Here is a 24,485-nt window from a genome sequence, read left to right on the forward strand (position 1 = left end):
CCCAAGCGTCAAAACCCCCCTCTCGGCCTTCCTAGTGGGGTCCAAAGGCATGATGTTTGGCTGCAGAAACTGCCGGAAATATGCCAAAGGTGACACATGACCGCCTTAGGGGTTCCGCTCCTGATTTTCTGTTAGGGTTTACTGCTTTAGCCTTGGTCTCTCCCAAGACACTCACAAGGGATCATAAGATATGATATTTCATGGATATCCTGGTACTGGCCAGATGTAATACAATGATGGTTCTCACAGCTTCTTGAGTTATGTTCGTCTTTTCTACTCTTGTTCAGTTCCTAGTAGTGCTGTGCACCATGAGCCTTGGCTGTTCAGCTGTGTTTCACAATCAAAATCTCTCTGTTGCCAGATTAACCAATGTTTGCTGAGTCTTGTAGTCTGTAATTGTGCTTTATCTTTGTCATAGAATTTAAAAACTGCCATTATGAATAATTCATCATTTCATTACATGGAAAGTTCTTTAAGAATATCTGAAAATGCATAACCTTGAGGCGATGTAAGACACTGACTAGGGTTATGGGAGCAAAATGTTATATTACTGGGCTAGTAATGCAGAGGCCTGGACTGATAATCGAGAGACAACATGGCAGCTGGTGAATTTAAATTCAGTTTTGACTTATGCATGAAGTAAGTAGTATAGAATCCAGCTGGATGGAGTACTGCTTCAAAAGAGTACTTAACTCGGGTAATCTGGTGAATGAGGGAATTCAGTGCATTGAAGGAATTCAGTGAATTGAGGGAAAAGGTACTGTTCTGGTCTTTTCCAAAAAAGGAGCGGTCCGAGTGAGGGAGCAGGAGACGGCGAGACCTGAGAGCTGAAGTCTAGAGGCATTAATTAGGTGAGCAGGGAGATCTTTATCTATATATTTTTAAAAATTCATTCATGGGATTGGGTGCTGCTGGCCAGGCCAGCATTTATTGCCCATCCTTAATTGCCCTTGAGAAGGTGGTGGTGAGCCACCTTCTTGAACCGCTGCGGTCCATTTGGGGTGGGTATACCGACAGTGCTGTTAGGAAGGGAGTTCCAGGATTTTGACTCAGCGACAGTGAAGGAACGGCGATATAGTTCCAAGTCAGGATGGTGTGTGACTTGGAGGGGAACTTGCAGGTGGTGGTGTTCCCATGCATTTGCTGCCCTTGTCCTTCTAGTTGGTGGGGGTCGCGGGTTTGGAAGGTGCTGTCGAAGGAGCCTTGGTGCATTAAAGAGACACTCACCGGCAGCAGTGGTGGCGGTTGACCTGGGGAGAGACTGAGCATAGCGACCGAGGAGTTAAAGCGGGGGAGAAATCCTCCAGTAAAATAATCAACAATAAAAGCAACATCTACAAAATAGCTATAGTGGCATCCCAACCAGAGAAGGAGCAAATTGAACACAAGAACACATGCCACAAGAATTTGGAGCAGAGGTAGACCATATGGCCCATCGAACCTGCTCTGCCATTCAATGTCAGAGCCTCTGCTATCTGCACCCTTCACTTCCCTCATCAGCCTCAGATCCATCATACAGGAGGTATGATCAGTAAGTTCGCAGATGACACGAGAATTGGTGGTGTGGTAAATAGTGAGGAGGGAAGCCTTAGATTACAGGACAATATTGATGGGCTGCTAAGATGGGCGGAGCAGTGGCAAATGGAATTTAATCCTGAGAAGTGTGTGGTAATGCATTTTGGGAGGACTAACAAGGCAAGGCAATATACAATGGATGGTTGGACCCTAGGAAGTACAGAGAGTCAGAAGGACCTTAGCGTACGTGTCCATAGATCACTGAAGGCAGCAGCACAGGTAGATAAGGTGCTTAGGAAGGCATGTGGGATACTTGCCTTTATTAGCCGAGGCATAGAACATAAGAGCAGGGAGGTTATGATGGAAGTATATAAAACACTAATTAGGCCACAGCTGGAGTACTGTGTGCAATTCTGTGCACCACACTATAGGACGGATGTGATTGCACTGGAGAGGGTGCAGAGGAGATTCACTAGGATGTTGCCTGGGCTGGAGCATTTCAGCTATGAAGAGAGACCGGATAGGCTAGGGTTGTTTTCCTTAGAGCAGAGAAGGCTGAGGGGGGACCTGGTTGAGGTATACAAAATTATGAGGGACATTGATCGGATAGATAGGAAGAAACTTTTTCCCTTAGCGGAGGGATCAATAACCAGGGGGCATAGGTTTAAGGTAAGGGGCAGGAGGTTTTGAGGAAAAGCATTTTCACCTAGAGGGTGATTGGAATCTGGAACGCATACCTGAAGGGGTGGTAGAGGCAGGAACCATCATAACATTTAAGAAGTATTTAGACGTGCACTTGAAACGCCATAACATACAAGGCTGCAGGCCAAGGCTGGAAAATAGGATTAGAATAGTTAGCTGCTTGATGGCTGGCACAGACAGGATGGGCCAAAGGGCATGTTTCTGTGCTGTATAAATCTATAACTGAATGACTCTAATACGATCATGGCTGATCTTGAACTTTAATTCCACTTTCCTGCTCATTCCCCATATCCCTTGATTCCCTGTGAGATGATAGTCTGGAAAGTAAAGGCATGGCAGGGAACGTCAGCCCCTGTTCCATGTGGGAAATCTTGGCTGCTTCTTGTCGCCTGGACAACCACATGTACAGGTTTACCTGCTAGGGCAGCTCGAGCTGCAGATGGTTGGAGCTTAAGGGGTAGCTGGAGTTATTGGACCAGATCTCGTTCTCCTCCCAGCGTCGGGTTTTGTGGCAGAGGGGCCAGAGAATTGGAGCGGCAGCAGCCGCCACAGAACCTGATGCTGGGATTGCCGGTTCCGATCTTCCCAGGGCAACTCTACATTTGGGTACACTGTTTGCAGGGCTGGCAGCCTTTTAAAGATGACGCCAGCACCTGCTCCTGCATCAGGTCATGCCTTTCATGGCGATGTCAATGCCACCTCTGCCACGTGATTTGCAGGGGGAGCCGCTGTGATTATGGCAAGTTGCCTCCCACCATGTAACCGTGGCAACGCGGCTGCAAGGGTCACATGCGAGACGGCCTCCATGTTCCGCTCCCGGCAGTGGGACTACAAAATCCAGCCTTCTGTGGGGCATCCGTGAGGTTGAAAGCTTCGTGGATAGCACGTTTCTGGAGGTGGTTGCCCTGCAGTTTAAACATGTGCAGGCAGAGAGGGAATGGGTGACTGCCAGAAGGACAAGGAGGACCAGGCAGGAAGGGCAGGGATCCCATGAGTGCAACTCGCTCTCCAAATGGTACTTAGTTCTGAATACTGGTGAGTGTGATGGTTCCTCTGGGGAGTGCAGGCAGAGCTGAGTCAACGGCACAATGGATATATGCTCAGCTGTACAGGGTGGGAGGAAGAAGAGTGGAAGAGCAATAGTGTCTCCCAGGTAGTGTGATTGCCCCCTTTATTTCTTCTGTTCAACCCATATGGCCTCATTTGATGATCCATCGACTATATCATCCCTGCTCACAGCTATAATTGTTTCTTTAATCAATATTGTGATCCCCTCTCCATTCTTTATCCCACTCTTTATCGCGTCTGAAAAACTGTGTAACCAGGAATATTGAGCTGCCATTCCTGCCCTTCTTTCAGCCATGTCTCAGTAATAGCTATAATATCATACTCCCACATGTCAATTTGTGTTCTCAGCTCATCTGCCTTATTCTGTAGACTTCTTGCATTGAAGTACATACCATTTAGCACTGCCGAACTCCCTTGACTAAAAGCTTGAACAAAGAGTTAGGTTTTAAGGGATGTTTTAAAGGAGGAAAGAGAGGCAGAGAGACAGAAAGGTTTAGGGAAGGAATTCTAGAGCTTAGCGACCAGGCAGTAAAAAGCATGGCTGTCAATAATGGAGTGATTAAAATCAGGAATGCTCAAGAGGCCAGAATTAGAGGAATGCAGAGATCTCAAAGGTTTGTTGTACTGTAGGATTCTACAGAGATAGGGAAGGATGAACCCATGGAGGGATTTGGAACCAAGGACGAGAATTTTAAAATTAAGATGTTGCTGAACCAATAGTTAAAGTAGGTCAGCAATCCAGGGGTCATGGGTGAATGGAACTTCATTCAATTTGGATATAGGCATCAGAGTTTTGGATGAATTCAAGTTTATGGAGAGTGGAAGATGGGAGGTCGGCCAGGGAAGCATTGGAATAGTTACGTCTCGAGATATCAAAAGCATGGATGAAGGTTACAGCAGCAGAGGAGCTGAGGTAGGGGCAGAGTTGGATGATGTAATGGAGGTGGAGTTAGACCGTTTTAGAAATGGAGCGGTTATGTGGTTGGAAGTTCATGTTGGAGTCTGATACATCATGAAGGTTGTGAACGGTCTAGATCACCCTCCATTAGTTGCCAGGGACAGGGATGGAGTCAGCGGCTAGGGAATGGAGCTTGTAGCGAGGATGCAAAGCAGTTGCAGGGATGTAAGGATATGAGTGAAGGAACATTTCTAGGTAAAAGCTAAGGCTGTCAAAGAAATTGCATAGCCTAGGGCATTGATAGTTAACTATTAAAGCATTTTAGCACAATTACAGAGAGGTCATTATAAATAACTGACATGTTCAGTACAATATCTTCTTGGAAGGTGTTGGTGGTAATTTTTATCTTGGTTGACCTGATAAGGTCATTAAACTTCTTCTGGTACTACATGGATGAGCGTGGAGTGGTGGAGTTAGTACTCATTGTGCTGGCAATCTGCTGCCATTGTCCTCTATGTTTGCCCCATATGCTTTTGAAGTTTCACTTTACTTTTTCAAGTATTTCCACAGTTCCATCAGGTAAGCTGGGGCTTCTCTGCCCTCCAGAAGATCAGTGGCCATTTTGTAATTTCAGGGATTCCTTTTCTGAGCACAATTGGTAAAAATAATGCCTGCCCCTTTAAGTTGTTGCACACCTTTAAATCCTGCAGCAGCACACTATTGCACATCCCAAAGTGGGAAGGCATTCAATCCAGGCTTTTATAATGCTTGGAGTGTGTCCAAACTATTTCAATTAGGCTGACCCTGGAAAATACAGCCGGATCAGTGTTCAGTTTGGCTTAATGGCATAATTGAATTTGTACTATCTGGAGGTGAGGCTCCCTGTCTGCAACATACACCCATACAATTGCCTCTTTGTGTCCAGTTTATATTGTACAAATTTACAGATAGCCTACTCACTCAAATATGAAACTATTCAGTTCCAATTTGACCAGTTAACAAATCTGAATGGAGCCAAAAAGCAGAGTGGGGGATGGAAACAGGGACAATAACACTGCAGGAAAAGGTGTATAGTTATGATTTTTTTTGTTGAATTGTCATCTTTAAAAATTAGTGTGAATATTCTAAAATAATGGTGTGGAATATTTCATCCCATGGATGAGGGGGGATAAGCAAGAAAATGACGATGTATCTTTAAGCTTGAAAAGGTTGGTCTTTTACCAAAGTGATATGTGAAACCTTGTAAAAGAAAATCTGCTCTCTGAATTCACTTCCCAGGAGCTGCTACTGGCTGATGGGCCCCTGATGCCATTCTATGTTTTATGAGATGTTAACAGCAATCGATGATATATATTTCTTAATATCTCCTCTCGCTCCCCAGAGTTGTTTAACATGGAGATGAAAACAGCAAAACAAAACAAAGTGACCTGTGGCATTCATTCAATTGATTATTTTTTACACAAAATTCCCCTTCACAGCTGATGATGATGGAAAAAATATCTCATCAATTATTCAGAATGAAAACAAAAGCAGAGAGAAAATCGATACGGGTTCTCTTGGTATCAGAAGTGAATTAAAAAGGGCAACACTACAGAATGTCTGCGCAACAGCTATGTGATACTGGGATCATGCTTTCAACATTTGAAAGGTCTCAGCCTTATGTTGCTCTTGTTAGTAGATTACCACTGTGGTTTGAACACAGTTGTCCTCCAGGATCCCAATATCAAATACTATGTTCAAGGCATTGTGGAACTCTACTGCAGCAGGGCGTCGACCACTTCAGGAGCGGGCTGGACTGACTCCACTGAAAGGGTGCTAGATTCACGGTGGAAAAAGGGGTCACTATAGAACAATTCAAGGGGAGTTTTCCCATATGCCGTGCTTTCCCAAATGTGAAGTCTACCCCTTTTCAGGAGGAAAAATGAGCAAATTGGTGAGAAAAAAAGCCAAGAGTGCCTTAAGCAGCTCCCACAAACAGCAATCTGTTGCATTGATGTTGGTTGAAGGATAAATAAATATTGGTTAGTAGACCAGGGCAAACACCCTTGCTTTTGTTTGAAATAGTGTTGTGAAATCATTTACATGCAACTGAGAGGGCAGACAGCTCTGTGGTTTAACATTTCCTCTGAAAGATGGGACCTGTGACAGCACAGCATTACCTCAGTACTGCACTGGGAGTAAGAGTCTGGATTTTTGTGCTCAAATGTCTGGAATGGGGCTTGAACCCACAGACGTGAGAGTGCTACCACAGAGCCACAGATCTAATTGTAAGATTTGATGCCAATTTGGAGTGTTGCAGTCAGTTGATAAACTGCTTTTCTATCTCTAATCTGCTTTTGGCTCAGCAGGCTGTGTCCAGGACTCAATGTGATCTTTGTAAGAAAAGCAGGGAAGATGTGATAGAATGCACCAAGAGAATCAAGTTAGGAGGCTGTAAGAATCTCTATTAAAGGACCACCGTATAGGAAACATTTTCCAATGATGGTTAGCCTCAACCTGAGCCTTGATTCTTATCAGCACCTGTTAGTTTCATATTGAAATGTCCTGTAACCAACTGATTTCTTGCAATCTACACGTGTCTCTCCTGTTTCTATAATGTAGCTCTTGTTTTGTTTCGTGCTTGATCATCCATTCAATCCCAATATGAGAGGGGCGCCATGAAGCAGGCAATCTTCCCTATTTCTGTTCTGACCCAGCAAACCAACAGATTTTTAATAGCAATGAAAACAAATTAATTTTATCCAGAGTGTGCCACCCACTTTCTCTATTGAGACTAAGAGTTGCTGTTACTAACTCTGACATACAGGGAATGAGAAAAGAAATATTTGGTGACCCTCCTAAATGGACGCATCGGCAGAAACTCACTATGCTCATTATTTCAGTCTGGGGTGTGGCCAGTTGTGTGGGTGTGTGTGGGGGGCGCTGGCTTTGGGCACAATGATTTTTAAACCAGCTTTAAGGATCGTAGAACTTCGAGTGCAAGTGAGTTTGAAGCATAACTCACTTAAGCATGAGTTTTTGTGATATTTTGCAGTTTTGCCGATTGCGCTGATATAACTAGCAGAAACAAATGGAAACTCTAGGCCTTAGAGAGGGAATGGAGGGGAGGGGAAGGGAATGGGAGAGACAGAATTTGAGATAGAAAATAAATAACAGAGGAGACAGAGTGAATGAGAGAGGTTGTGAGAGAAAGCAAGGAATGGGAGAAGGGGAGATACAACAAGGAAAAAGGAGGCATGGGAGAGAGAGTATAATCCTGATTTCAAGTTTTTGTTTTATTCTTTCATGGGATGTGGGCATTGCTTGTAAGGCCAGCATTTGTTGCCCATCCCTAATTGCCCTTAACAACTGAGTGGTTTTCTAGGCCATTTGAGAGGGCAGTTAAGAATTAACCACATTGATGTGGATCTGGAGTCACATGTAGGCCAGACCAGGTAAGGATGTCAGATTTCCTTCCCTAAAGGACGTTAGTGAACCAGATGAGTTTTTATGACAATCGATGGTAGTTTCATGGCACCATTACTGAGGCTAGCTTTCAATTCCAGGCTTTTTAAAATTAATTTAATTGAATTTATTAATTAATTGAATTTAAATTCCACCATGGTGAGATTTGAACCCGTGTCCTCATGGCATTAGCTTGGGCCTCTAGATTACTGGCCAGTGATATTACTGCTATGCCAATAAGTAAATAGGTGGAAAGAGAATCTATTAAAATACATATTGATAGGCTAGCTTTCAAAATGTTTTGCATTGTACATTTGTTTTAGCTGTAGTTACAGTTAGAATATTAGCAAGCATTCTAGCATTTATAGTTTGTGTCTATTTCCAAGTATGCAGTTTATTCTTTTGTTTGAAAATCTGATCAGATTTTCCCAAAAGTTGTTGGAAGCCAATTATCTCAGCCCCAGGGTACTGCTGCAGGAGTTCCTCAGGATCATGTCCAAGGCCCAACCATCTTAAGCTGCTTCATCAATGACCTTCCTCCATCATAGATGTTCGCTGATGATTGTATGATGTTCAGCACCATTCGCAACTCCTCAGATACTGAAGCAGTCTGCCTCCACATGCAGCAAGACCTGGACAACATTCAGACTTGGACTGATAAATGGCAAGTAACATTTGTGCCACACAAGTGCCAGGCAATGCCCATCTCCAATAAGAGAGAATCTAACCATCTCCCCTTGACATTCAACAGCATTACCATTGCTGAATTCCCCACCATCAACATCCTGGGGGTTACCATTGACCAGAATCTGAACTGGACCTGCCACATAAATACTGCGGCTACAAGAGCAGGTCAGAGGCTGGGAATTCTGCAGCAAGTAACCCACCTCCTGACTACTTGAAGTCTGTCCACCATCGACAAGGCACAAGTCATGAGTGTGATGGAATATTCTCCATTTGCCTGGATGAGTGTGGCTCCAACAACACTCAGGAAGCTCGATGTTCAGGATAAAGCAGCCCACTTGATCAGCACCCCATCCACTACCATAAACATACACTCTCACCACCACTGACACACACAGTGGCAGCAGTGTGTACAATATACACGATGCACTGCAGCAACTCACCATGCCTCCTTCAACAGCACCCTCAAACCTGCAACCTCTTCCACCTAAGACAAGGGCACCAGACACCTGGGAGCACCACCATCTGCAAGTTCCCTTCCAAGCCACACGCTATCCTGACTTGGAAATATATCACTGTTCCTTCACTGTCGCTGGGTCAAAATCCTGGTAATTGCTCCCTAACAGCACTGTGAGTGTAGGTGCACCAGATGAACTGCAGAGGTTCAAGAAGGCAGCTCACACCACCTTCCCAAGGTCAATAGGGATGGGCAACAAATGCTGGCCTAGCCAGGGACGACCACATCCCATGAAATGAATATATATAAAAAAGCCCCCTTTCTCCCAATTTAAGGGACTTGAATCTATAGGGAAAAAAACATTTACCCCCAAAGGTGTTATTTGGACTATTTATTAGTGGAATGATCCACACAGGACCTGTTGCTTCACAAATTAGCAAATCTAAGTGCAGGCCTGATACTACCTCATGCTAGATAAATCAAACTTCCCGCACAATGACTGAATTTTAAAGGGGACGTCACAAAACTAAAAATGGGTTTCTCTGAAGAAGTGTAATTCCCCATTTATTGATTGAGGCCAAGTTGCACCTTTCTCAAAATTTGGATATCTCAGTGTAGCAGAATCATGGCCAAACAGCTCTGACCATAATGGCAACTTGAAAGAATGACACTGAATGAGATCAGAGTGTGTGGGGTAGAAGCTCGCCTTGGGCGGTCACACAAAATGAGCGGAGTCGCATTGACCACCTGTTATCTTTAGTTCCATTGCAGTTAATGGAATGGAATTTCAGACAGGGACTGTAATGGGTGTTCGATCTAATATCACCATTTTGTGGTAATGCCCAAGACAAATTTCTTCCTCTGTTTGCTTTAGTCCAGGTACAGATTCAATTGAATTCCCGTACAGAAATGCTGGCTTTCAGATGAAAACGTTGAGTGGTAAAAGACATCTGACAACAAATGGTAAAGCTGCCATTTTTCCTTTTGTCTGCTGTTTCTTCTTGTTTCAGTGCCTTAGGATGATTTACTATGTTACAGTTGCTATATAAATGCAAGTAGTTGTTGTGATTAGAGCACTTGAACTGTCTAATAATTTACCGGCTTGTTTTGAAATGAAAAGAATTGTCAGGTTTGGAAGGTTAGAATTCTTTTTCTTGTCTATTTCTTGCATGTTAGTGACTGTTCCTTCTGGAATAGGTAGTGATGGTAAGTGAGGCCAGGTAATTCAGCATTATCAACACTCAAATTTCATTAATTCACTTGTTTAAGTTAATCAGAGAATAGCAATATTATGTATAAATATTTAATTATCTGATTGCTGCCAGCTCAAGTGTTGATATTTCTGAACAGTTTTTATATGCTCCAGAATTACAGTGCAAAATCTTCATACGCAAATTAATTCTTTGACCCAAAGGTTAGAACCGTAACATTGCTCCAAAGTAAGGATAAACTCTGAGATTGATTCGAAGGGGTTGATTCTGATGTATTTATCGATACACAATGGGATAGTTTGCTAATGTTCAATCCATGCAGATCAGCAATGCATTTTGTTGCTAACATTCCTGAATCCCCTATCCAAAGGTGTTGTGGATGAGCTGGACATACAGCCAACCAAATCGGAACTCAGTGATGCCATTGATTCCCTAGCCAGCGGAAAAGCCCCTGGGAAGGACAGCATTACCCCTGAAATAATCAAGAGTGCCAAGCCTGCTATACTCTCAGCACTACATGAACTGCTATGCCTGTGCTGGGACGAGGGAGCAGTACCCCAGGACATGCGCGATGCCAACATCATCACCCTCTATAAAAACAAAGGTGACCGCGGTGACTGCAACAACTACCGTGGAATCTCCCTGCTCAGCATAGTGGGGAAAGTCTTTGCTCGAGTCGCTCTGAACAGGCTCCAGAAGCTGGCCGAGTGCGTCTACCCTGAGGCACAGTGTGGCTTTCGTGCAGAGAGATCGACTATTGACATGCTGTTCTCCCTTCGTCAGATACAGGAGAAATGCCGTGAACAGCAGATGCCCCTCTACATTGCTTTCATTGATCTCACCAAAGCCTTTGACCTCGTCAGCAGACGTGGTCTCTTCAGACTACTAGAAAAGATCGGATGTCCACCAAAGCTACTAAGTATCATCACCTCATTCCATGACAATATGAAAGGCACAATTCAACATGGTGGCTCCTCATCAGAGCCCTTTCCTATCCTGAGTGGTGTGAAACAGGGCTGTGTTCTCGCACCCACACTTTTTGGGATTTTCTTCTCCCTGCTGCTTTCACATGCGTTCAAATCCTCTGAAGAAGGAATTTTCCTCCACACAAGATCAGGGGGCAGGTTGTTCAACCTTGCCCGTCTAAGAGCGAAGTCCAAAGTACGGAAAGTCCTCATCAGAGAACTCCTCTTTGCTGACGATGCTGCTTTAACATCTCACACTGAAGAATGCCTGCAGAGTCTCATCGACAGGTTTGCGTCTGCCTGCAATGAATTTGGCCTAACCATCAGCCTCAAGAAAACGAACATCATGGGGCAGGATGTCAGAAATGCTCCATCCATCAATATTGGCGACCACGCTCTGGAAGTGGTTCAAGAGTTCACCTACCTAGGCTCAACTATCACCAGTAACCTGTCTCTAGATGCAGAAATCAACAAGCGCATGGGTAAGGCTTCCACTGCTATGTTCAGACTGGCCAAGAGAGTGTGGGAAAATGGCGCACTGACACGGAACACAAAAGTCCGAGTGTATCAGGCCTGTGTCCTCAGTACCTTGCTCTACGGCAGCGAGGCCTGGACAACGTATGCCAGCCAAGAGCGACGTCTCAATTCATTCCATCTTCGCTGCCTTCGGAGAATACTTGGCATCAGGTGGCAGGACTATATCTCCAACACAGAAGTCCTTGAAGCGGCCAACATCCCCAGCTTATACACACTACTGAGTCAGCGGCGCTTGAGATGGCTTGGCCATGTGAGCCGCATGGAAGATGGCAGGATCCCCAAAGACACATTGTACAGCGAGCTCGCCACTGGTATCAGACCCACCGGCCGTCCATGTCTCCGTTATAAAGACGTCTGCAAACGCGACATGAAATCGTGTGACATTGATCACAAGTCGTGGGAGTCAGTTGCCAGCATTCGCCAGAGCTGGCGGGCAGCCATAAAGACAGGGCTAAATTGTGGCGAGTCGAAGAGACTTAGTAGTTGGCAGGAAAAAAGACAGAGGCGCAAGGGGAGAGCCAACTGTGCAACAGCCCCAACAAACAAATTTCTCTGCAGCACCTGTGGAAGAGCCTGTTACTCCAGAATTGGCCTTTATAGCCACTCCAGGCGCTGCTTCACAAACCACTGACCACCTCCAGGCGCGTATCCATTGTCTCTCGAGATAAGGAGGCCCAAAAGAAAAAGAATGTGGGAGCACCATCACTGCAAGGGCTGCAGTCGTTCAAGTAGAAGGCCCAACACCACCAACTTCTCAAGGCAGCTAACGATGGGAAATAAATGCAACCATGCAAGTGTTGCTTAAGAACATAAGGAACAAGAGCAGGAGTAGGCCGTACAACTGCTCAACCATTCAATACGATCATAGCTGATTTTCAACTTCAACTCCACTTTCCTGCCCGCTCCCAATATCCCTTGATTCCCTCAGAGTCCCTAAAGCTATCCATCTCAACCTTGAATATACTCAATGACTGAGTATCCATAGCCCTCAGGGGTAGAGAATTACAAAGATTTACACATTGCTTGAAGAAATTTCAGAAAAACAGATTGCATTCCGCTGCATTTTATGAATTCGTGTTAATGGCTATGTGGATGCGAATGCCACATAGGTATTTTCTTTTAAATAATTATTCGAGATGCATTTTAATTTCATGTTTTTATCTACCCATCTACCCAGCTATCTGATTTAGTTGGTGGCCTTGTGCCTTAGATCCATGGTTGGCAATTTCCCTGGAGGTCTATTGGCTACGTGTTCATGGTGACCAATCTGGTTAGTGGTTCATGAGGATATATGCTTGAGTTCCTTAAATCTTCTGATTCAGATTTATCCATTGATGAGGCAACAGTGTTAAGAAATAACCCTTTCCAATCATCTAGGGCCATGAAATTCAAACAGAACAAAGAGTAAAAAAATATAAATACAATACGGCTTAGTTGACTGAGCTTTGTGAGACAAATTTGAGCGGGTTCATTGGCTGGGTAAAGCTCCTGGCGATTCTACAGTATGGAATGCTCTTGAGGTTGGGGGTTGAGGGGGGTGGAGCATTGCACTGCACCTAATCATGTTACACCTGAACTGGGAGTGCTTTACCATGAACTCGGAAAAGCATTTCATTTCCCAGCCCTACCATCCCTCACATTAATGAACGCAAACATCAAAAAAGAAAATGAAAAAGAATATCTCAACATTTTAATTTAAGGACTCACCACACTTAAAAATAAATCAGTAAAGTAGTTAACTCTATAGATCCTATGGTGCTCCTGAGTGTTCAGCATAAAAAGTTCCATACAGTCCCTCCCTGAGATTTTGTGATGTACACTTCACCAAGGAGAGTGATTGCCCTTGACATCAAGGCAGTATTTAACTAAGTGTGACATCAAGGAGCCCGAGCCAAATTGAAGTCAACGGGAATCAGGGGAAAACTCTCCACTGGTGGAGTCATACCTAGCACAAAAGAAGATGGTTGTGGTTGTTGGATCCCAATCATCTCAGCCCCAGGATATTGCTACAGGAGTGCATCAGGGTAGTGTCTTAGGCCCACCATCTTAAGCTGCTTCATCATTGACCTTCACGTCATCATAAAGTCAGAAATGGGAATGCCCGCTGATGATTGTACGAAGTTCACGACCATTCACAACTCCTCAGATACTGAAGCAGTCTGTGTCCATATGCAACAAGACTTGGACAACATTCAGGGTTGGGCTAATAAGTGGCAAGTAACATTTGTGCCACACAAGTGCCGGGCACTGACCATTGTTATGGGGAGACGGTGACATAGTGAAAATGTTACTGAACTAGCAATCCAGAATCCTAGGCTAATGCCCTAGGACATGGGTTCAAATCCCACCATGGCAACTGGTGGAATTTAAATTTAATTAATAAATTCAATGAATTAATAAAAATCTGGAATTGAAAGCTAGTCTCAGTAATGGTGCTGATGAAACTATCATTGTTGTAAAAACCCATCTGGTTCACTAATGTCCTTTACGGAAGGAAATCTGCCTACATGTGACTCCATACCAGAGCAATGTGGCTGACTCTTATCGGCTCTCTGAAATGGCCCAGCAAGTCTACTCAGTTGTCAAAGGCAATTAGGGATGCACAACAAATGCAGGCCTTGCCAGCCATGCTCACATCCCATGAAACGAATTAAAAAAAAAGTACCCTGTGTGGCAAATGAAGCCTTGAAATCCCAAGAACTAATGAGTGACTGCATCCAAAGGACAAGCAGGATCTAGAAGCCTTCTGAAAGAAAAGAAGAAAGACTTGCATTTATCTAGTGCTTTTCAGAACCACCAGACGTCTCAAAGAGCTTTACAGCCAATGAAATACTTTTGATGTGTATTCACTATCGTAATGTAGGTACTATGCGGTATATTTTGACAGACTCATTGGGATGCATTTTATGAGCCCTTCAACGTCGGGGATCGTGGCTGGGGGGTGCGGAAAATTCTTCTGGGAAGGGCCCGCCGCAACCCCCGATGTATTTTACCGGCGGCGGCGAGGCCTCTGTGTGGCCCGTCCCCCGCCACTGAGTGGCAGGGCCTTCATTTCAATATTAAAATTAAGTTAAACATATGCAAATTAAATTACCTTGTCCCGGTGGCCATCCCAGGCCAATATTCTGTCCACCGGCCGGAACTTGCGCGCCTTTGGAACTCCGGCGTGACACTGGTGGGGAGGGGGGAGGACCGAAAATATCAGGGTGGGAGGGGGGCCGAGAGGATGTTGGGAAGGGGTTGAAGGGCAAAGGAGGCAAAGTTCAGGGGCAAAGTTGGTGATAGGAAGAAAGGTTTTTATGTGTCTTAAATACATTTAATGGTCATGGGGGAGAGGTGGGAGAGAGGCTTCGATCGGTTAACAAAGTTTTAAATTTTAATTTGCCCTCCATGTCCCTTTAAAAATTAAAATTGCTGGTAAGGGCTTGAGCCCTTTAAAAATGGCACTGGCTCCTGTGCAGTGGCACTGGACACCATTGCCGGGGAAAGAGTGTCCACCCCCCTACATCATCGGGGGTGGCTACTCTGCCCCGTCATTTAAATGAGTCCCTATGCAAAATATTGTGGGGAGCTTAGCGACGGCGCATCCACGCGAGCGGACTGCCTTGATCAGAGTGTGCTGCCACGATTTGCGGCACGCTCATAAAATTTAGCCCATTGTGGTAAATCTTGCTACATGAGTCATAGAATAGTACAGCACAGAAGGAGGCCTTTTGGGCATTCGAGTCTGTGCCCACTCTTTCGAAGAGCAATCTGGTTAGTCCCAGTCCCTGGCTCTTTCCCCATATCCCTGCAATTATTTTCTCTTTCAAGTATTTATCCAATTCCCTTTGAAAAGCTACTGTTGAATCTGCTTCCACCACCATCTCAGGCAGTACATTCCAAATCTAAACTACTTAGAACTATAAAAAAAGTACAGCACAAAAGGAGGCCATTCTGTCCATCGTGTCCACACCGGCTGAACAAACTAGCTGCCCAAACTAATCCCACCTTCCAGCACCTGGTCCATAGCCCTGCAGGTGACAGCACCTCAGGTACATGTCCAGGTACCTTTTAAAAGAATTGAGGGTTTCTGCCTCCACCACCATTCCTGGCAGTGAATTCCAGATACCCACCACCCTCTGGATGAAAAAGTTTCCCCTCATGTCCTCTCTAATCCTTCTACCAATCACCTTAAATCTGTCTGCCCCCTGGTAACTGACCTCCCCACCAGGGGAAACAGGTCCTTCCTGTCCACTCTATCTAGGCCCCTCTTAATTTTGTACACCTCAATCAAGTTATCCCTCAGCCTCCTCAGTTCCAGGGAAAACAACCCTAGCCTATACTTGTTGCATAAAAATAGATTCTCCTTATGTTGGAAAAACAGATGAGAAAATCGGCCTACTTGTTCCATGGGCATCCTGATTTTGCAAAATTTGCTTACTGGCTTTTATCCCCCAAGATTCGTGGTCTATAAATTTGACCAGGCAGTGTTTTTCGGGCACCAACCAACCGACTAAGCTCCCAATATGACAAGCTGGAGGCATGAGCACATTTCCATCTGGAAGTGTGCAGTCTGCCATACTGGGAAAGGAGCACATGCCAGCGATGTTGGAAGTGAAGAGTAGTTTTGTGAGTTAGTGTCCTGCGGTTTTCACAGAACCTGCTGTAGATGTATGATCACCCAGTGCTTCATTTGGCACATGCAGAGCTCACACAGCACCACATGGCATTAACCAGCAAGAAGGCCCCCTTACTTATCTGAATATGGAGCATTCCTGCTCCTTCTATTCTAACATTAAGAGAAGACAGGCCTTTCCCTGTGCTTGTCATGGATCCCGATCCTATCCCCTAACCTTGCACCCACTACATTGGCTACTGATTACCTGGCCTGAAGCCCAATTGTTCTTCCACATGCAATGTTTGTCCAAACACCCACCCACAATCCCTATCCACCCTGAGGCTCAGCTGCTGTCCCACAGCCACCATTACCTCCTGCCCTGGCCAAAGCTTTCCCTCATCTCCGCCATCACCGCCCCTCCTCCCAGGCCCAACCTCTTCCCTGCCTAGCCCAACGTTTGCCCACATGCAGCCCGAGGCCCGATCATTCTGCCCCAGCCACCACTACCTCCCAACCCTTGGCTCAATTGCCCAGCCCAATCGCGCATCTGCTGCCCAATGCTCAATTTCCTCCACCCCAGCTACAAATTTCCACCCCAACCCCATATCCAGTGTGAAATTTGATTGTCCACTCTTCCTCACTTACGTGAGGGCTGCCGTGATACCTAGAGAGGCCTGATCATTGTTGATGATTTGCCAGCGTCTTGCTTGCTCCATTGAGATGAGGCCCAAGACACAACAGCAGGGGTGCCTTGGACTTCACCATTCAGGCACAGAGATCACACCTTGTGCTCACCATGTGACCAAAAATGGATGCACTTGAATTTCTATCTCCATAGTTTATTTTAATTTCTGGAACCTAAAGGGTTAAATACTTATTTTCCCTTTCATCTTCATTTAACCATCAACTCCAGACTTTCAGCAGCTTTTGAACTTGGATTAAGTTGGCTCCATTATTGATGAGAAATATTCAGTCAGCTATTGGATGTCATAACAAAACAGCGAGAAGGTAAAGGGAGAGCATCTATTGAAAGGCTGGAGCATTTGGACAGTGGAAGGTGATGAAATATTAATTATGTATTATTGTTGTTGCATTTTAATTGCAAAAACAGCCCCCATGGATTCTAAACCAATGTAAAATAGTTTCACTGGCTTAATTGTTAGCTTTTTTAAAAAAAACATTTTAGTTTACAAATGGAGCACAACTTTAAAAAGAATAATATTGGAAATGTTGACAATTGAAATACTCTGCATCCAGAATGCTACTTATAACTGGGTGAACAGAAAGGGCTAGATACATCATACCTTTCGTTTGAAATCCATTATCTTTTTAATTTCTTTATTAAGACTTTTGTAACATCGGAAGGCACCCTTGTGTAAAGGACCTGAGGTACTGAAGAAAACTAACATGGCAATAGGTATCCAGTAAGGGTACAGTATAGATTTATTAGGCTTAATTGTGCAATAGGAACAAAGACCTAAAGCAACACATGAGCGCTTTAACTTCTCCAGTATCAAATGCACAAAAATTGTGGAGAACTTCAAAGAGTCACTTTAGTCCTTCTATTTAAATGTATGGTTCAAGGCTGAATGAATCACTTTACCAAATTATATCACTAAAAATCCCTTTGTGCTCTTTCTAACTTGGGTTAGGTGAGTGGGCAGGCTCTCTGCCAATGCTACTCTTCGGTTAGTACGTGGAGGACCATGAAAGCGGCCTTGTGGTGATTCTTTTCTTTTCGCGGTAGTGGAGAGTTCCCTGATGGCATGGTCTAGGTGAGGGATCTTCTGCACAGGCAATCATGGGCACCTGTGGACCTTGCATGTTACATTCCAGGAACATGTGATCCATTGGACTTCATCGATCACCAGGGAGCTGAAAATGGGAGTTTTTCTTTTATTCATTCATGGGATGTGGGCGTCGCTGGCCAGGCCAGCATTTATTGCCCATCCCTAATTGCCCTGAGAAGGTGGTGGTGAGCTGCCTTCTTGAACCTCTGCAGTCCATGTGAGGTAGGTACACCCCACAGTGCTGTTAGAAAGGGAGTTCCAGGATTTTGACTAAGCAACAGTGAAGGAACGGCAATATAGTTCCAAGTCAGGATGGTGTGTGACTTGGAGGGGAACTTGCAGGTGGTGGTGTTCCCATGTATTTGCTGATCTTGTCCTTCTAGTTGGTAGAGGTCGCATGGTTTGGAAGGTGCTGTCGAAGGAGCCTTGGTGCGTTGCTGCATTTCTTGACAAGTTTTGCATTCAACCAACTCAGCGATTTGCCTGAGTGGAAAACAAGACAAACGGAAGCTGCGATCACTACACCAAGTATGTTCGTATGTTCATATGTATGTTCGTAAGTGAATTTTAAGCTGTTTATGGCTATGTAATTAATTTTGTCATAAAGTACATACCTTTTGGCTTGGGAAAACAAGGTCATGGGTACATTACTCCATTATAAATCCTGTGGATTGCTACCATCATTACATATAGCTCAACTGGCAATTCAATTAATGCAATTTTGCTTTAGATGTGTCAGAGACGGTGAAAATGGCAGTTTCTGAGCAGATCAGACCGATAGGAAATCAGTTACATACGAACATACGAATTAGGAACAGGAGTAGGCCACTCGGCCCTTCGTGCCTGCTCCGCTATTCAATAGGTTCATGGCTGAACTGATTACTCCACATTTCCACCTACCCCCAATAACCTTTCACCCCCTTGCTTATCAAGAATCTACCTACTTCTGCCTTAAAAATATTCAAAGACTCTGCTTCCACCGCCTTTTGAGGAAGAGAATTCCAAAGACTCTCAACCCTTTGAGAGAAAAAATTTCTCCTCATCTCTGTCTTAAATTGGCGAACCCTTATTTTTAAACAGTGACACCTAGTTCAAGATTCTCCCACAAGAGGAAGTATCCTTACCACATCCACCCTGTCAAGACTCCTCAGGATCTTATATGTTTCAATCAAGTCACCTCTTACTCTTCTAAATTCCAGCAGATACAAGCCTAGCCTATCCAATCTGTCCTCGTAAGACAACCTGCCCATTCCAGGTATTAGTCTAGTAAGCCTTCTCTGTACTGCCTCCAACGCATTTACATCCTTCCTTAAATAAGGAGACCAGTACTGTACACAGTGCACCAGATGTGGTCCCACCAATGCCCTGTATAGCTGAAGCATAACCTCCCCACTTTTGTATTCAATTCCCCTCGAGATAAACGATAACATTCTATGAGCTTTCCTAATTACGTGCTGTACCTGCATACTAACCTTTTGCAATTCATGCACTGGGACACCCAGATCACTTTGCATCTCAGAGCTCTGCAATCTCTCATCATTTAGATAATATGCTTCTTTTTTATTCTTCCTGCCGAAGTGGACAATTTCGCACTTCCCCACATTAAACTCCAGGTCTTATCCCACTCATTTAACCTATCTATATCCCTTTGTAACCCCCTTATGTCCTCTTCACAAGTTACTTTCCTACCTATCTCTGTGTCATCAGCAAATGTAGCAACCATACCTTTGGTCCCTTCATCTAAGTCATTTGTATAAATTGTAAAAAGTTGAGGGCCCAGCACAGATCGCTGTGGCACACCACTCGTTATATTTTGCCAACTAGAATCACCCATTTATGACTACTCTCTGTTTCCTGTTAGCTAGCCAATCTGCTATCCATGCCAATATGTTACCCACTACACCATGAACTTTTATTTTCTGCAATAACCTTTGATGTGACACCTTATCAAATGCCTTCTGGAAATCTAAGTACAATGCATCCACCAGTTCCCCTTTATCCACAGCATATGTAACTCCCTCAAAGAACTCCAATAAATTGGTTAAACATAATTTCCCTTTCACAAAACCAGCGAATTACCTGTTGCTGTTTTGCATATTCTAAGTATGTTATCTTGAATTTTTCTAAATGCCCTGCTATATTTAATAATAACTTCTAACATTTTCCCTAAGATAGATGTTAAGCTAACTGGCCTATAGTTTCCTGCTTTCTGTCTCCCTCCCTTTTCAAATAAAGGAGTTACATTCACTATTTTCCAATCTAATAGAACCTTCCCCAAATCTAGGGAATTTTGGAAAATTAAAACTACCACATCAACAATCTCACTAGCCACTTCTTTTAACACCCTGGGATGAGGTCCATCAGGACCCAGGGACTTGTCAGCCCACTGTTCCAACAATTTGCTCAGTACCACTTACCTGGTGATTGTAATTTTCTTGAGTTCCTCCCTCCCTTCAATTTCCTGACTTACAGCTAATACTGGGATGTTACTTGTATCCTCAATAGTGAAGACCGATGCAAAATATATGTTCAATTCATCTGCCATCTCCTTATTGTCCATTATTAATTCCCCAGACTCACTTTCTACAGGACCAACACTCACTTTGTTAACGCTTTTATTTTTAAAATATCTATAGAAGCTCTTACTATCTGTCTTTATATTACTTAGATAGCTTGCTCTCGTACTCTAATTTTACCTTGCTTATCAATCTTTTAGTCATTCTTTGTTGTTTTTTATATTCTGTCCAGTCTTCTGACCTGCCTCCCATCTTTGCACAATGATAGGCTTTTTCTTTAAGTTTCATACTATCTTTAACTGTTTTAGTTAACCACGGATGGCAGGTCCCACCCTTGGAATTTTTCTTTCTTGTTGAAATGTATCTATTCTGTGTTTTCTGAAATTGTTCTGAAATAAGTTGCTGCACTGAGGATGAAATGCAGTTTTAACCTTATGTTACTCTAGATGCCATTATAGAGGACCACCCTCAAAATAAGGAACAGTTTTAAATAGTCCATTGCGCCTAATCTTAAGGAAATCTTTATTTGGCTGCAGTAGCAGCTGCAATGTGCATTTATAGAGAGCTTTTAGCATTGTAAAATCTCCCAAGGTGCTTCACAGGAGCAATCATCAAACAGAATTTGACACCAGGCCACATAAAGTGATATTCAAAGAGGTGACCAAAGCTAAGTCAAAGAGGGAGATTTTCAGGAGCATCTTAGAAAAGAGATACAGAGGTTTAGGGTGAGAATTCCAGAGCTTAGGTTTCGGCTGCCTTTGGTGGAGTGAAGAAAATCGGGGATGCACAGGAGGCCAAAATTGGAGGAACACAGAGATGTTGAAGGTTGTAGGAAGTTATAGAAATAGGGAGGAGCAAGACCACAGAGAGATTTGAGAATTTTAAAATTAAGGCAAGTACAGGGGTACGGGTATAGCAATATATTCAATGTATAGCAATAACTAATGCTCATCTGAAAAAATAGGTTTGTCATGGATTATAGGTATATAACCACTAAGAATCATAGTCGAGTATGTGGCAGCGGTACCAGAATATTGGGGAGGTGGTGGTGTAGTGGTAATGTCACTAGACTAGTAATCTAGAGCCCAGGCTAATGCTCTGGGGACATGGGTTCGAATCCCACCATGGCAGATGGTGACATTTGAATTCAATTAATAAATATGGAATTAAAAGCTGGTCTAATGATGACCATGAAACCACTGTCTATTGTTGTAAAAACCCATCTGGTTCACTAATGTTCTTTCGGGAAGGAAATCTGCCGTTCTAACCTGGCCTGGCCTACATGTGATGCAATGTGGTTCACTCTTAAAATGCCCTTTGAAATTGCCTAGCAAGGCACTCAGTTCAAGGGCAATTAGGGATGGGCAATAAATGCTGACCTAGCCTGCAATGTCCACATCCCACAAAAAACAATGAATTAGAAAAAAAGTCCCCAATAATGTTCATAAAAATAAATGGTTACACTAGATGGTTAAAAGCAAACCATGAAATGCTAATGATTTTGTTTTACTTTTGTGTTCTACTTATTCTCCACTTGACATAGAATTACTTAGAATATGCAAAACAGCAACAGGTAATTCGCTCAACCAGTCCAAGATTATGTTTATGCTCCTTTTGAGCCTGCTCCTAATATTCCACAACTAGCTCTATAGGCATAAACCTCTATTTCCTTCTCCCTCATCTACCTATCTACCTTTCCCTTAAATGCATCTATACCATTCACCTCAGTTGCTCCTTGTGGCAGTAAGTTCCACATTCTGACCACTCTCTGGGTAAAGACGTTTCTCCCTTATTCTCTATTAGATTTCTTGGTGACTATCATATATTAAATTTTGCTCTTCTTCACAAGTGGAAATTCTCTCTATTTTATGAAAGCATCTCATGATTTTAAAGAACTCAGTCAGGTCACCCTTCAGCCTTCTCTATTCAAAAGAAAAGAAACCTATCCTGTTCATCCATTCCTGATAGATGTAACCTTGCAGTTCTGATATCATCCTTGTAAATCTTTTTTGCACCCCTTCCTGTGCCTCTATATCCTTTTTGTAATATGGTGACCAGAAATGTACACAATACTGTAAGTGTTGTTTAATTGGAGAAATTTGCAGGAAGGTGATCTCAGACTCTTATGTCAAATGGAAATAGGTGTGGAGAACATTAGCCAACTGTACTTTTAACACTAAGGTTTGGATTCAAGCCAGCCAGGAATTATGAGAAAAAATCTTTTCTCTTTAATAGCTGTCATTTGCCCAATCTCCTAATTCCTTGGGTCCACAGCATTAAACCGTTGACGATTCAATACAAATTGGCATTAAATTAGATAATGAAGAGGAGATCATGGAAGTCCCATCTCTTTACACCTCCATCCCGCACCAGGATGGTCTGAGGGCTCTCCGCTTCTTCCTTGAATGGAGGCCCAACCAGTCCCCATCCACCATCCTCCTCCTCAGCCTGGCTGAACGTGTTCTCACATTGAACAACTTCTCTTTGAACTCAAACCAAAGAAAAGTACTGTGGACGCTGGAAATCTGAAATAAAAACAAAAAATGTTGGAAATATTCAGCATGTCTGGCAACATCTGTGGGGAGAGAAACTGAGTTAATATTTCTCCTTTAACTCATCTTACTTCCTCCAAATAAAAGGTGTTTCTATGTGTACCTGCATGGATCCTAGCTATGCCTGTCTTTTTTGTGGGATATATTTTATATTTATATTTAGAGATACAGCACTGAAACAGGCCCTTCGGCCCACCGAGTCTGTGCCGACCAACAACCACCCATTTATACTAACCCTACAGTAATCCCATATTTCCTACCACCTACCTACACTAGGGGCAATTTACAATGGCCAATTTACCTATCACCTGCAAGTTTTTGGCGGTGGGAGGAAACCGGAGCACCCGGCGAAAACCCACGCGGTCACAGGGAGAACTTGGAAACTCCGCACAGGCAGTACCCAGAATTGAACCCGGGTCCCTGGAGCTGTGAGGCTGCGGTGCTAACCACTGCGCCACTGTGCCGCCCTAACTATGGAGCATTCCTTGCTCTAGTCTTACTTGGGCCCCCTCCCTTAACTCTTTTTCCAGTACATTGATGACTGTATCTGCAGTTTTTAAAAATTTATTCTTGGGATGTGGGTGTCGCTGGCTAGGCCAGCATTTATTGCCCATCCATAATTGCCCTTGAGAAGGTGGTGATGAGCTGCCTTCTCGAACTGCTGCAGTCCAGGTGGGGTAGGTACACCCACAGTGCTATTAGGGAGTTCCAGGATTTTGACAGTGAAGAAACGGCGATATAGTTCCAAGACAGGATTGACCAAGTTAAGACGGCTCAGGACGAAGCCCCCAATCAAAATATATGATTCTGATCGTGGTGGGAGCAGCGCACTGTTAATTCAGTTCCATTGCTCCACAGGTCACATCATATATCTTTAAGCTTTCCAAATCGAAGAAAGCAGCAGACGAATTGAAACAATCCAGTTACCCCTGAATGAAGCAAACCAAACCAGGTATCTTTAGCTATCAACAAATTAATTATTTATTTAAAAAAAACTAAAATCTTAAACACTACTAAGATAAACCAATATCTAACGACCTTATAACTTCTTAATTTAAAAATCTAACTCCCGCATTCGCATACATATACTCAAACTAACAGTAGTTTGGTTTTTAATTAGCTGCCTGAAAAAATAGAAAAAAGCAATGAAGTCTTTGCAGATTACGTTTCCGGTGAATGGTCTTCTGATACAACACAGTCAAAGTTCGCTTGCAGTCTTCCAAGGTCCGATGAGAAAAGAGTCCTTCCAGAGATAGGGGTTCAACAGTTCAGTTTAGCAGTTGTAGTATTACACTCTTTTTTCCAGCGATGAACACAACAGATCAATAATTTGTTATTTCTTTAAGGAATTAATTTGGCTCAAAGCTTTTTAGAAGTTTGAGAGAGAAACTACCCAGGATTTAAATGGATTTAGAAAGATCTCCTTCTTCCTTCACTTGCTGGAACAGTCTGTCAACTGTATGTCTCAGCTAGCCAGTTTCAAAGTCAAAATGGATACATTGAAGCCCTGTTCTCCCTCTCCAACCTGACAACCAGAATGCACTTT

The sequence above is a fragment of the Heterodontus francisci genome, chromosome 12 (genome assembly GCF_036365525.1).
Source record: "Heterodontus francisci isolate sHetFra1 chromosome 12, sHetFra1.hap1, whole genome shotgun sequence".
Lineage (NCBI taxonomy): Eukaryota > Metazoa > Chordata > Chondrichthyes > Heterodontiformes > Heterodontidae > Heterodontus > Heterodontus francisci.